The following is a 14,627-nucleotide window of genomic DNA, read 5'->3' on the forward strand; positions in this document are numbered from 1 at the left end:
AATCCTGGCTTGTAGTGAAATGGTGGTCAGATTCCATGTTTGGTTAAATCCTCATGTTGGGCTGTAGCCTCCTGGGTCTCACTTTTTCAAAGCCCAGAATTTTCCAAACCATCAATTTCTGGTTTCTTTGTACCCAAGAGTTCAGTTCTAAGTTTATCTCTCTCTGCTCACATTTTACTATATGTTGCAAGGAGAGCCAGGTTACATCCTCCACACTAGTCTGGAGATGTCCTCAGCTAGTATCCCAGCTCACTGCTTTCAAATTCTCCCTTCCATCTGACACCAGGACACAATTTTGCCAAATTCTCTGCCACTTTAAAACAAGATTACCTTTCTTCCAGTTGGCAATGACACATTCATCATTCCTACTCAAGGCCTCATCAGAAGTGTCTTTAGAGTCCATATTTCCACAAACAATCCCTTCAAAGCAATTTGGCCTTTTCTATCAAGCTTCTCACAATTCTTCCAGAATCTTCCCTTTATCCATTTAAGAAGCTGTTCCAACATGTTTGGTATTTGCAAACTCAGCAGCACCCCACTTTTCTGGTACCAAAATCTGTTGTGGTTTGCCAATGCTGCTGTTATGCAAAACACCAGAAATGGATTGGTTTTCATAAAGGGGGTTTATTTGGTCACAAAGTTACAGTCTGAAGGCCATGAAAATGTCCAAATGAAAGCATCAACACAAGTATACCTTCACCAAAGGAAGGCCAATGGCGTCTGGAAAACCTCTGTTAGCTGGGAAGGCACATGACTGGCATCTGCTGATCCCAAGTTGTGTTCCAGCTCCTCTCTCAGCTCCTGTGCATTCTTCAAAGTGTCTCTCTTGGCTGCAGCACCTCCTTCTGTCTATGAACTTTTTTATAGGACTCCAGTGATGCAATTAAGACTCACCCTGAATGGGTGGGGTAACATTTCCATGAAAATTATCCAATCAAAGGTCTCACCTACAGTTGATTGAGTCACATCTCCATGTAAACACTCAATCAAAGGATTCCAACCTAATCAACATAACACATCTGCCCCAAGATTACATCAAAGAACATGGAATTTTGGGGGATATAATACATCCAAACTGGCACAGCACATTTGGGGAGTAAGGAATGGAGTTATATACCAAAAAATACAAGTACTGGCATTTATAATTACCAAAATATTTACTTTGACCAGATATCTTTTTTAATGGTGCTTTCAACCATTGTCTAGTGTCCTTTATTTTCAGTTGAAAGAATTCCCTTTACCATTGTTTGTAGAGCAGGTCTAGTGATGATGAGTTCCCTCAGCTTTTGTTTTTCTCAGAATGAATTAAATTATCCTTCAATTTTGAAGGACAGTATTACAAGACATAGCCTTGTTTAAATGACAGTTTTAGACTCTTCTCAGCACTTTAAATATTATTGCATTGCTTTATAGCTTCCATGGGTTCTAATGAGAATTTATTTGGCTAATTATTTTATAGTATCTCTTGCTTGTGACAAGTTACTTCTGTCCTGTTGCTTTAAAGACTTTCTCTTTGTCTTTCAACAGCCTTGTTACAATGTGTTTCAGTTTGTCCTACTTGGAGTTTATCTAATATGACTTTCTTGGATGTATAGATATATGTCTATTATGAAATTTCAGAATATTTTCACCATTATTTATTAAAATTGTTTTTCTGCCCCCTTTCCTTTCTCCTATCCCTCTGGTACAGCCATTATGTGTATGTTGTTATATATGATTGGTTCTCACAGATTTCTTAGGCTATGATCATTTTTTCCTCATTTATTTTTCTTTCTGCTCCTCAGACTGGACAATTTCATTTGACGTATCTTCAAGTTCACTGCTCAAATCTTCTGTTCATTCCTTTAGTGAACTTTTCATTTCAGTTATTGTGCATTTTAGTGCCACAATTTCTTTTTAAATTTTCTATTTTTTATCGATATCCTCCATTGAGGAATCATTCTCCTGGCTTTCCTTAGTTCAGTAAGCATATTTAAGACAGTTGATTTAGTATTTGTCTAGTAAGACTAATGTCTGTGTTTCACCAGTGTCAGTTTCTGTTAATTTCTATTTTTCTTGTGAGTGGATCATTCTTTCTTGTTTCTTCACATACATCAATTTTAGGCTGAAAATTTCTTATTTTGTGCATTTTATAAAGACTATTATTTGTCATGGGTGGTCACTGAAGTCACATGCCTCTTATGTTAGCAGTTATCCAATTTAAGTTTTACCTAAATGTTTAAAGTAAAAAAATAAGACGAAGAAGAAGAAGGGGAAGATGAAGAGGAGGAGGAGGAAGAGGAGGAGGAGGAAGAGGAGGAGGAGGAAGAGGAGGAGGAGGAAGAGGAGGAGGAGGAGGAGAAGAATAAGAATAAGAATAAGAATAAGAATAAGAATAAGAATAAGAAAAAATGGAAGGGAAGGGAAGGGAAGGGAAGGGGAAGGGAAGGGAAGGGAAGGGAAGGGAAGGGAAGGGAAGGGAAGGAAGGAAAGAAGGAAGGAAGGAAGGAAGGAAGGAAGGAAGGAAGGAAAAGGAAAGTTCTCTTGGTCTTTTCAGATCATCTGTATATGTAGTCACTTCATCTATGCTCAGCTGTGTCATTTATATCACTGCCTTAGACTTCCCTTCCTCTTCACACTGAGCCTAAAATGAGTCATAGGTTTAAATTTCATGGTCCTCTCAGGTCATTTCCAAGCACACCTCCTGCCCTGTGCAGGTGAGTGGAAATCTAGGTTCCCTTGTATACACAGGAAATTTTCAAAGCACTTATTTCCTCCTGTGCTGGTTTGAATCTGTTATGTACTCCAGAAAATCTATGTTCTTTTAATCCAATCTTTTCAGGGGAGACCTATTGTGGGTGGGACCTTATGATTAGATTGTTTCCATGGAGATGTGACCCCACCAATTCAATTAATTAATCCCTTTGCTGGAGTCCTCTATGAAAGGATAAAAGGCAGAGACATTTTTGAGACAGCTCAGAGAAACTGAGAGATATTTTGGAGAGACATTTTGGAGAAAGCCATTTTGAAACCAGAACCCAGGAGAATGAAGAGCAGATATCACCATGTGCCTACCCATGTGACAGGAACACCAAACACCGTTGGCATTTTCTCAGAGAAAGTACCTACCCCTTGATGCATTAATATGGACATTTTCATGGCCTTAGAACTGTAAATTTGCAACCTAATAAATGCCATTGAAAAAGCCAACCCATTTCTGGTATATTGTATACCAGCAGCTTTAGCAAGCTGAAACACACTCCAAAAGTCTTACTCCATGGCTTTTCTTCTCATCCTTTCAGCATTTTTTTTTGCCCCAATTATTATTTTTTTGCCTCAAGTGGCATCTTGTTCATCTTTTGTATAGCTGCTCCACCCAATAGACTTCTGAGGTGAAAAAGAAGAAAACTACTTGCATCAGTCCTTCAGTGAAATGCCAGTAAAGTCAAAATGGACAAATGCAATTCATTGGGATCAAAGTCCATTGTGCTCCTTCTAAACCCATAATCAATGTGCAAGTTTTCCAATTTCTCCACATCTTTGCCAACATTTGCTATATTCAATTTGTTTATTGTGGCCAAACTAGTGGGTGTGAAGTGGAATTGTATTGTGTTTTGTAATTTGTATTCCACTAGTGACTAATGTTGAACATCTTTTGATGTGCTTGTTGGCCATTTCTATACTTTCTTTGTAGAAATGTCTCTTCAAGTCCTTTACCCATTTTTTTAATTGAGTTGTCTGTTGTTGAGTTGTAGGAGTTCTTAAGGGATACTAGATCCTTATCCAATGGGCTTCACAAATATTTTCTCCCATTATATGAGTCATCTTTTCACTCCCTTGATGGTATTCTTTGAGGCACAGAAAGTTTGAACTTCACTTTCAATATGTTCAGTGCTGAACATGTGGGTGATATAAATTGTTTCAGAGGCAATAGATCAGAGTACTCTTCCTCAGTAGTCTATGCAGATGGCAGAATTTGGACTGTCATTAAAGGGGAGACTTACATTTCACATGTGTGTATTGTTCCTGCTAGATATTCCTTAACTTATACAAGACTGATAACTTTTGTACTCTAAAATAAAGACCTATGACTTGGGCTGTAGATCATTGACTCATCACACACAGTAAGGACCAAGATTACAAGTTGCTAGTCCTTTGATAACCTGGACAGGGATGATTTTCCTATGGAAATGAAGGCTTTTAATCATCATCCTTTGATTAAATTTCAAGGAATCTATATCAATAAAAACTGGCATCATTTATAACATATACCTTCTTTATAGCAAACCTACAAAAGCCACATGAGACTCAGGATCTGAAAATCAGAATTCCAACCACCTGACATTGTATTCATACAATTGATGGCAACTACTAAAGTATTTCACTTGTGAGTAGTACCTAAATGTTGCACAAACATCATAATACCATGGCAACAAAAAGTAGTGTAATGGAAATGGATTGTCTATATGCACATTCAGACCAAATGAATTTCACCAAAGAGATGACTACAATGAATCACAAAACTTCTCACCTTTAAATCAAGGCACATCAGGTGAAAAATAAAGATTTTGATAAGGATCCTATCAAATAGATCAGTCACTCATTGGGAAGAATTATGTACTCACTCACTCATTTTTCATGAATAAGTGTGTATCATTTTAAGGGCCAGATTCCACAATCAAATAGTCTGCTCAGAATTTTTCAGTCACCAAAAGGAGCAACTGATATCTAATACATGGAATGATACATCTCTTGCCAGATGGATGTTCTGAAACACAAAGTGAGGAAAAATTAAAAGCCAGAATATCAGCTTTAACAATGCATGAGTATTAAGAATAGAGGTATTAAAACCATGATAAAAGAATGAGAAGTGATCTCTTAGAATTAGAGGTGGGTGAAACAAGATCCCCTAAAGGATTTCTTTCTATCAAGTCCAAAATATCATACCCAATAAAAATCTAATGACCACACACAATTCATTGCAAGGATTGTCACCCCTTTTGGGTCTCAGTTTAATTCTATTGAACACAATTGTTAGATTATCACATTTACTCAAGAAAAAATAATTTCTCTTCATTAATACAAGTAATTCTCCACATAAATACCCATCTTGTCTTCTAAACACTTACCAGAATTACATCCATAAATCCTGGTTCAAAGGTGGAGAAAAGACCACATAAATTCACTGCTGAATGCCTGGGTAACGTCATTTATTTCAGTGACAGAAAACCAGAGTGCTCTTCTTCAGTAGACTATCTAAAGGGGAAGAAATAAGATAGTAGTTCAAATTCAGAAGTTTTTTCATGTGTGTATGGCTCATGCTTACTATTCCTTAAGGAAGAGATATGGTCAGTACTGCCAAAAAAGACCCCTTACTAAGGCTGTTGAAAATTGATTCAACAACACCGTAAGTAAAAAGCACATGCTTCTTGTATTGCAATAAACAGTCATGCAAATTCCTGCAGGAAAAAGAGCTTCTCATTGATCATTTTGTCTAAATATTCAAGGAAGCTATATTCTTAGCAATTGAAATGGTCCATTACATATGCACCCTCATAAAATAATGCTACTGGAGGCACATGCATCTCAGGGTCTGGAATCAGCTATCACATCACTCACAGTTGGATTCAATTACACAACTCACAGGCAAAGCATCTGCCAGAATTTCAAAACTGTGTCTTGAATGTTGTTTCATGTTGTGAGTCATCACTAATCACATACAGACATCACAAAAATATAGCAACCTGAAAACCACAGATGATATACCTACTCCTACATTTAGATCAAATGAATATTAAACAGCAGAGACAATAGAAATACATCATAAAACTTTTCTATATTATATCAGTAAAATTTCTTAAAATGTGAAATTTTACTCGTGAGGATCCAATCAAGCAGGTCAGGAACTAATTGAGAAGAACAAATTATATTGGGACTCATGTTACCTGAATTGGTGAAGCTAATTTCTCAAAGAAGTTACCAGTAACAATTGGGATCACTTATTGCATACAGTTTCATTATTCTGGAAATAATGGAGTCATATGATACTTAGCAGCTAAAAATCAGGTATTGGGCTTTTATCAAATTATTCAATGGCAAGTTGCATAGGCAAAGCATACTCCTGAATACACCCTACTAGCTGGGTTCTTCATTTATAAGAATTTAATAAAAAATTGAAACCCCATTACAATGTTGTAATATTATAGAAAAATTTGTACAATTCTTGATTACCTCCTTGGATAGCTTTTTACTACTGGATAGAAACACCATTGATTTGTAAACTTGTATTCCAACATTTTGCTGAACTTGTTTATTAGCTCAAATAGCTTTGTTGTCCTTTTATTGGGATTTTTAAAATATAGGATAATGCCATCTTCAAATAGCGACAGTTTTACTCCTTCCTTTCCAATTTGGATACCTTCTATTTCTTTTTCTTACCTAACTGCCCCAGTTAGAACTTATATCACAATACCAGTGGTGACAGTGGGCATCCTTTTCTTGTTCCCAATCTTAGAGGGAAAGCTTTCATTCTCCAACTGTTGAGTCTGATGTTAGCTGTGGGTTTTTCACATGCACCCTTTATCATGTTGAGGAAATTTCACTTTTTTGCTTCCTTTTGAAGTGTTTTTATCATGAAAGGATGCTGAATTTTGTCAAATACTTTTTCTGCATCGAGATGATATGGTTTTTCGCTTTTGATTTGTTAATGTGGTGTCATGTATTAATTGATTTTCTTGGGTTGAACCATCCTTGCATACCTGTAATAAAACCCATTTGGCCATGGTATATAATTCTTCCAGTATGCTTTTGTATTCAATATGCAAGTATTGTGTTGAGGACTTCTGCATCTATATTCATTAGAGAGATTGGTCTGTAGTTTTCTTTTCTTATAGTATCTTTATCTGGCTCTGGTATTAGGGTGATGTTGGCCTCATAGCATCAGTTAGGTAATTTTCCCTCTTCTTCAATTTTTTGAAAAAGTTTGAGCAGGAATGGTATTAATTCTTCTTGGAATGCTTGGTAAATTTGCCTGTGAATCTGGTCCTGGGCTTTTCTCTGTTGGTAGGTTTTGTTGAGATCCTCTATTCTTCTTGAGTCCATGTAGGATGTTCTTGTGTTTCTAGGAAGTTATCCATTTCATCTAAGTTGTCTAGTTTGTTGGCATACCATTGTTCATAGTAAGCTCTTCTTATTTTTTTTATATATTTGGGGTCTACAGTAATGCCCCCTCCAATTTCTGGTTTTATTTATTTACATCTCTCTTTTCTTCCTTTGTCAATCTAGCTAAGGGTTTGTAGACTTTATTGACCTTATAAAAGTGCCAACTTTTGGCTTTATTGATTCTCTGTATTGTTTCTTTATTCTTCATTTCATTAATTTCTGCTCTAATCTCTTGCTTCTTTTCTTTTGCTTGCTTTGGGATTAGTTTGTTGCTCTTTCTCCAATTTCTCCAGTTGTTCAGTTAGGCTGTTGGTTTTAGTTTTTGCTTCCTTTTTAATGTAGAAAATTTAGGGCTATAAATTTCCCTCTTGCACTCTCATTGCTACATTCAATAAATTTTGATACATTGTTCTCATTTGCTTTCATCTCAAGATATTTACTGATTTCTCGTGTTATCTTCTTTGACCCAATGATTGCTTAACTGTATATTGTTTATCCTCCATGTATTTGTGTATTTTCCAGTTCTCCATTTATATCAATTTCCCACTTCATTCCATTTGATCAGAGAAAGTGCTTTGCATAATTTGAATCTTTTTGAAATTTATTAAAGCCAGTCTGTGTCCCTGCATATGGTCTATCCTACAGAATGAGTTCCATGAGTATTTGAGAAAAATGTATATCCTGCTATTTGAGGATGCAAAGTTCTACATTTATCTGCTATGTCTAATTCATTTATCACAGTATTTAGTTTCTCTATTTCTTTATTGACACTCTGTTTAGATGTTCTATCTATTGAAGAGAGTTATATGTTGAATCTCACACTATTATTACAGAGACAGCTATTGCTCCCTTGAGTTTTACCAGTTTTTGCCTCATGTACTTTGGAGCACCTTGATTAGGTGTATAAATATTTATTATTGCTATTTCTTCTTGTTGAATTGCCCATTTTATTAATATGTTGTGTCCTTCTTTATTGCTTATAACATTTTTGCATTTAAAGTCTATTTTGAATGATATTAATATAGCTATCCCAGCTTTTATTTTAGTTATTGCTTGCATGGACTATCTTTTTCCATCCTTTCACTTCCAATCTATTTGTATCTTTGGGTCCAAAACTGGTCTCTTGTAAACAGCATATAGATAGATCATATTTCATAACACCTTCTGCAAATCTGTGTCTTTTAATTAGGGAGTTTAACCTATTAATATTCAGTTATTACTGTAAAGGCCATACTTACTTCAACCATATTATCCTTTGTCTTTTATTTGTCAGGTCTATTTTTTTCTCTCTTTTTATCCTTTTAGTTACACTTACTAATTCTCTTTAATTCTGTAACATCCTCCAGGCCTCTCTCCTTCCTTTCCTTTTCAGCCAACAGAACTCCCTTTAGTATTTCTCAAAGGCTGTTTTTTTAATTAACAAACTCTCTCATCTTCTAACTGTGAATATTTTAAACTCTCTCAATTTAGAAGGACAGCTTTGCTGGATAGAAAATTCTTGACTGGAAACTTTTCTCTTTCAGTATTACAAATATATCATACCACTGGCTTTTCACCTCCATTGTATCTAATAAGTGATCAGCACTTAGCCTTATATGGCTTCCCTTGTATGTGGTGAATTGCTTTTCTCTTGATGTTTTCAGAATTTTCTCCTCTTTGATATTTGACAGTCTGATTAATATGTGTTTTGGAATGGGTCTATTCAGAGTTATTCTGTTTGTAGTATGTTGGGCTTCTTGGATATGCATATTTATGTCTTTTATAAGGGATGGGAAATTTTCAGCCATTTCTTTGAATATTCTTCCTGACACTTTTCTCTTCTCTTAATCTTCTGAGACACCAATGATGCATATGTTTTGTGCTTTGTGTTGTCAATCATTTCCCTGAGACCTTCCTCAAATTTTTCAATTTTTTTCTCCATCTGTTCTCATGTATTCAAATTCAGTTGCTTTGTCTTCTAGCTTGCTGATCCTTTTTCTGTCTCTTCAAACCTGCAGATGTGTGTCTCTAACATATTTTTAATTTCATCTTCAGTGTGTTTTCTTTCCATAATATCTCTTATTTTTCTATGTATTCTTTCAATCTCTTCTTTATGCTCTTCTAGTATCTAGTATCTTTTCTTAATATATTTTATCTCTTTATACACATTTTCCTTCAGTTCTTTAAATTGATTCAGAAGATTTGTTTGAACATCTTGATTACTTGTTTCAGATTCTGCTTCTCCTCTGATTTTTTTATTTGTTCCTTTGGGCCATTTCTTCTTGTGTTTTAGTATGCCTTGTGATTTTTTGCTGATATTTGGTCATCTAATTTCCTTGATGGGTTATTCTGATGGTCAGTTTCTCTCTCTTGTCTAGGATTTAGATGCTTCCTGAGTTTGTATTTGGGCAGTGCTTTGATAGTTGGGTCTTCAGTATTTCTCAGCCAAAACAGGGCCAGGTACATATTCATGGGGTGTAGACCAGTTCTGATGGGTGTGAGATAGGGTCAGGAGAGGCATGGAAAAACCATGCTGTCTTCCATTGTACTTTCTGGACTGCCCAGCAGATGACATCCTTTGGTTACTATTCATCCTCAGAAATTATTTATCAACTACAGTCCCACAGCATCTGACAAGGCAGGACTGAATCTGTGCTCTCACTTTTCCAGCAAAATCTGACTCAGTATGGGCTGTGTTCCACTCTGTACTTGGAGCAGAGGACACTCACCACACTCTGTAGTCCTCTCTCAGGCAAGGATCTGCCACCCACTGCTGTTTCCCTTAAGGATGGGTGACAGGCACCAGGAATTACAGTCTTTGTCCATGTTTTCTCAGACTCTTCACCCCTCACTGACATGGGCCTTGGAATGTCTTCCTCTGTTCCCAAATCCCCAAATAGTTGATTCAGACAGTTTCTCCCTGGCTTTTTTCTGTGTTGGGGAAAGATTCTGTAGTTCCCTCCCTAATACTATGTTTGGAATCTCTTCCTTGCTTCTCTTTTGTATACTACCCTCCCCAGAAGCTTGAGTCCTGCCATGGTCTCTGTGTCTGGATATAGATGGGGCTCTGTCTCACTGCTGTGAGAAAGTTGATAGTCTGTGCCCCCAATGGGAGGTTGGAGGTATCCCAGCTGCTGGTTCTGGTCACTTCCTGAGCTTCCTGGGACCAAGTGGGAGGGGACTGGCCAGTCCAGGATGGAATTTTCCTACTTGATATTTTTGTCTCTCTTCATTTCAGCTTTGTGGAATCCTTTTCCAGTTTTTATCTTCCTCCAGAAATTCTGAACAAATAAGAACTGTCCTTTCTTCACTGAATCTCTGGGAAGATGTTTTCAGTAACTGCCTTATGTCCCCTTGTTGAAGACATCAGGGATCTCTCCCTCACTTTTGAAAGATAGTTTTGCTGGATAGAGTATCATTTCCTGGCAGTTTTTCTCTTTCAGTGTCTTGAATATATAACACTATTGCCTTCTCACCTCCATGGTTTTCATGAGAAATCAGTGCTTAGTCTTATTGGTCATACCTTGTATGAAATGGATTGCTTTTCTCTTGCTGTCTTCAGAATTCTCTCTTTATCTTTGACATTTGACATTTTGACTAGTATGTGTCTTGAAATAGGCCTATTCAGATTTGTTTTGGGTATGTTGTGCTTCTTGGACTGGCTATCAATGCTTTACTTAAGAGTTAGGAAATTACAGCCATTATTTCCTCAAATATTCCTTCTGCACCTTTTCCCTTACCTTCTCCTTCTGGGACACCCATGATGCAAATGTTTATGTGCTTCATGTTGTCAATCATTTCCCATAAATGCTGCTCAATTTTTCCCTTTCTTCTCTCTCTTTTTTTTTGTCTGAATGCAGTTGCTTTCCTTCTAGCATGCTGATCCTTTCTTCTGCCTGTTCAAATCTGCTGTTGTTTGCTTCTAGAGAATTTTTAATTTTATCTATTGTTCCCATAAGATGTTATTTTTTTTTGCATGTTTTCAAATTATTCTTTATGCTCATCCAGTATCTTCTTAATATCCATTATCTCTTTAGCCATCTCACTGAATTTATTTAGATTTGTTTTAACATCTTTGATTCATTGTTCCACATTCTATGTCTCCTCTGGCATTTTTATTTTCTCATTTGACTGGGCCATATCTTCTGTTTCTTAATATGGTGTATTATTTTTGCTGATGTCTGGGCATCAGATGATCCTGGTGAGTTTACTTTGAAGGTTGGATTCTATCTTGTCAAAGTTTTGGTTGTTGACTGGATTTCTGATAATGCCCTTCTTTGACACTTATTTCATCAGTGTTACACAACCAGGGCTAGTGCAAGGACTCACAATGTGGGCATGCACCAGCTCCACAGGTCCCCATGAAGAAGGTCAGGTAAAGATGCCTAAAACCCTTTAATTCTGCAACCCAAGTGCATTTTCTTGGCCTGCCCAGTATATGGCCCTTTTTACCCAAAATCCTTTTAGATGTCTTCCCAGAGGTGTACTTTCCTTGCCTGCCAGCATATGGTGTTGTTCAGCAACTAATTCCCCTCAGCCCTCAGAAGACAGGCTCTTCCTATCTTCCTACTGACTCCATACAATGGTGTAACTGCACTGGATAGGGCAGGTTGAAACCATTAGTCCCAGCAGTCCAAATTTATCAGCCAAAAACTGGCACAGTGCTAGACCATATCCTACCCTGTCCTTAGGAGAGTGGACCACCACTGCCCTTACGATCTGGAGCTGCCTGCCCACCAGTTACTGAATAACTGAGTGCTTTCTGTCCCAAGAGTGGGGCATGGGTGCCAAGATCCAGGGATGGGGGGTTACTCATGATCTCTCTCTACAGCTTATCCATCTCTTCTTTCAACATTTTCCTTTGGGGTTGTAGAGAACTTCCCATTATCTCCAGAGCTTCAGATCCATTGTTATGGACAGTTTCTGCCTAACTCCTAGTTGGTTTTCTGGGAGAGATGTGAGCATAGCCTCCCCCAATCAGCCATCTTGGATCCACTTCCTGCCTCTACTTTAGTTAGACACCTTCTCTTGGGGAATTCAACATCAGGGTTTCCATATTGTAGCCTGCCATACAGAATTCAAACTTGTCAAATCCAATGGCCATGTGGCCAATTCCAATAATTAATCAATCAATAAATGCATAAATATTCTGTCAGTTCTGTTTCTCTCACACATAGATTAGGTAAGAATTTAGTAGACTGCCATCTATTTTAGTTCTAGGTTCCCCATGATCAATTAGCCTATATTAGTCTCTGCGACTCAGATAATTCTGATTACTGCTTTTACTCTGATGTCCATGATGGAAGCCATATCCACCAGTCTTTGGTAATTAAGTACCACCACTTAGGGTCTCCAATTTCAGGATCCAATTATCCCCATTGCATTTAAGGGTCCCAGTTCAGTGGCAGAAGTGCTCATTGTAATATCTAACCTACAGAGAAGAGTGACCACAGAGTTCTTCAGGGATGCTGGGGCTCCCATCCCAAATTTGTTTACTAGTTGTCATGAAAGATGCGTGCTCTGAACACTACTGGGGTGGGTGAGCAATACTTACTTGATAAATCCACTCTAACATTCCAGACTCCCTGAGCTTTTGGATAACTTCTACATGATATAAAGGCAATTCTGGCTTCTCAACTTCATTTTGTGTATGCCACCTTTAGGTCCATGTTTCAGCCAGCCAAACAATCTGTTAGAGCCCTTACTAAACCCTTGAGCCACAACACTGAATCTAAGATCACTGCTTACTAAGCCCATATCAAAAAAAAATGATCTAGATCGAAGTTTATTTTCCTTCTGCCATTATCTCACACCCTTAATATCCATTCCCACACATATTCCCAACCACTTTGTCAGTATAAACTGGAAAATCGTGTAATTCTTTTGGAGTTTAGCACACCTCCTCTTGAGTAACACTTTGTAGCCCATCTTTTGGGGCTTGTCATAACTTCAACTTGGTCATAGGTCTGAAAGCAAAGAAGGGTAGTGGGGTTAGGTTTTGAATATTGTTAGTGTCTTACAAGTCAGCTAATCTTGGGGCAGCCATGACTGTTTCATGTAGCAAAGCAGGGTTCATCTCCTCAGATGGTGATGGAAGGGCTGCATCCTGAAGCAAGGCCATTTAGGTTTATTTGGTAAAGCAGGGCTAACTTAGTCAGTGGTAGAAGGGCTGCCTCTACTGGCAAAGAAGACTCAGCAGAATTTAGTAATCCTATGTACCCAGCTTCATTGTTATCTGACCATATTGTCCCCATTCCAATTTTCAGGATCTAATTCCTTCCCAATCAATGCCCTCACTGTAACAGCACACACCCTACACATTTGGGAATTCAATTTGCATTGTAATTCAGCTACTCACATGGTGAAACAGTGGGTTTGGGTTTCAAAAATCTCAAGTTTGGCTACAGGAAGTAAGTGTATCTTTCAAGGTACACACAAATTTTGATTTCATTTATGTGGTGCTTGAGGTGGGATTTTGAAGCCCGTGCCCATCCTTTTCTTTCATCACTTCTCTGGCACATTTAGTAACAACAAGCTAATTTCACTATACTCATTATCTTGACAAAAATATTCGAAAATATCAAATAAATATTCTCCCCAAACCTTGCCTATTATAGGTATTTGATTAGCAATACCTAATGATGATACTTTGCATGCCTACATTACCACATCATGCCATGAAGTATCACTGCCCTCTTTATCATTGGAAATAGAGTCATTAGAGTCTTTAAATATAATCAGATTAAAGAACTGATTTCAAAAACCCCAGATGACTTCATAAAAGTCATCCTTAATATTTTGTTTCTCTAGAAGCACATTTGGTACCAAACTCTAAATCAGCCAGGGTTCTACAGAGAAACAGAACCAGCGGGACATGTGTGTGTGTGTGTGTGTGTGTGTGTGTGTGTGTGTGTGTGTGTGTGTTTGTGTGTATATGTACATACACACACACACAAACACACACAAATTATTTCTTTAAGGAATTGGTTCATGCAGTTTTGGGCTCTGGCAAGTCCAAGTTCCTTATGGCAGGCCACAGTCCAGAAATTCTTTTTAGGGAGTTGTTGGAGTCTTGTGCCCAAATTCTGTAGGGGAACCTAGAAGCCTGGAAATTTTGGTGAGGGTTGATGTTGAGGTCTTGAGGAAAATTCTTCTGCTCTCTGGAAACTTTATTTCTTGCTGTTAATACCAACTTATTGGATGAAGTTCACTCACATTATGGAGGGCAATTTCCTTTGCTTTATGCCAACAGACTGTAGACAATAATGAAATCTCCAAAATACCCCCACAGTAACAAGTAGGCCAGCATTTGACCAGAAAAATGGACTTCATAACCTTGCCAAATTGACACTTAAAATTAACCATCATAATACATATAACTGTCTCCATGTTACAAGTGCTCATCAATCACCTACCAACATCACAAAACAATAGCAACATCTTTTAATAGGTGTGAATATGTCTTCTCAACTATTTGTACCAAAAGAATATTAAATCATACAAATTGT

The 14,627-nt window shown here is 37.4% G+C and overlaps 1 long non-coding RNA gene and 1 other non-coding gene across 2 annotated transcripts in view; both read right to left on the reverse strand.

The window, feature by feature from the left end:
* Nucleotides 1-4,631: 4,631 nt before the first annotated feature.
* LOC119531512 overlaps nucleotides 4,632-14,627 on the reverse strand; it is a 58,253-nt gene continuing 48,257 nt past the window's right edge. Inside the window, exons 6-7 of the long non-coding RNA XR_005216322.1 lie at nucleotides 5,109-5,235; nucleotides 4,632-4,747 (exon numbers count right to left, since the gene is read on the reverse strand). This is a non-coding gene — a long non-coding RNA (uncharacterized LOC119531512). The remainder of the gene's footprint in view (nucleotides 4,748-5,108; nucleotides 5,236-14,627) is intronic.
* On the reverse strand, nucleotides 4,982-5,062 carry LOC119533630. Its single transcript, XR_005216751.1, has one exon. It is a non-coding gene; the product is annotated as a small nucleolar RNA SNORD115 (small nucleolar RNA).

This window comes from Choloepus didactylus, chromosome 4 (genome assembly GCF_015220235.1).
Source record: "Choloepus didactylus isolate mChoDid1 chromosome 4, mChoDid1.pri, whole genome shotgun sequence".
Taxonomy (NCBI): domain Eukaryota; kingdom Metazoa; phylum Chordata; class Mammalia; order Pilosa; family Megalonychidae; genus Choloepus; species Choloepus didactylus.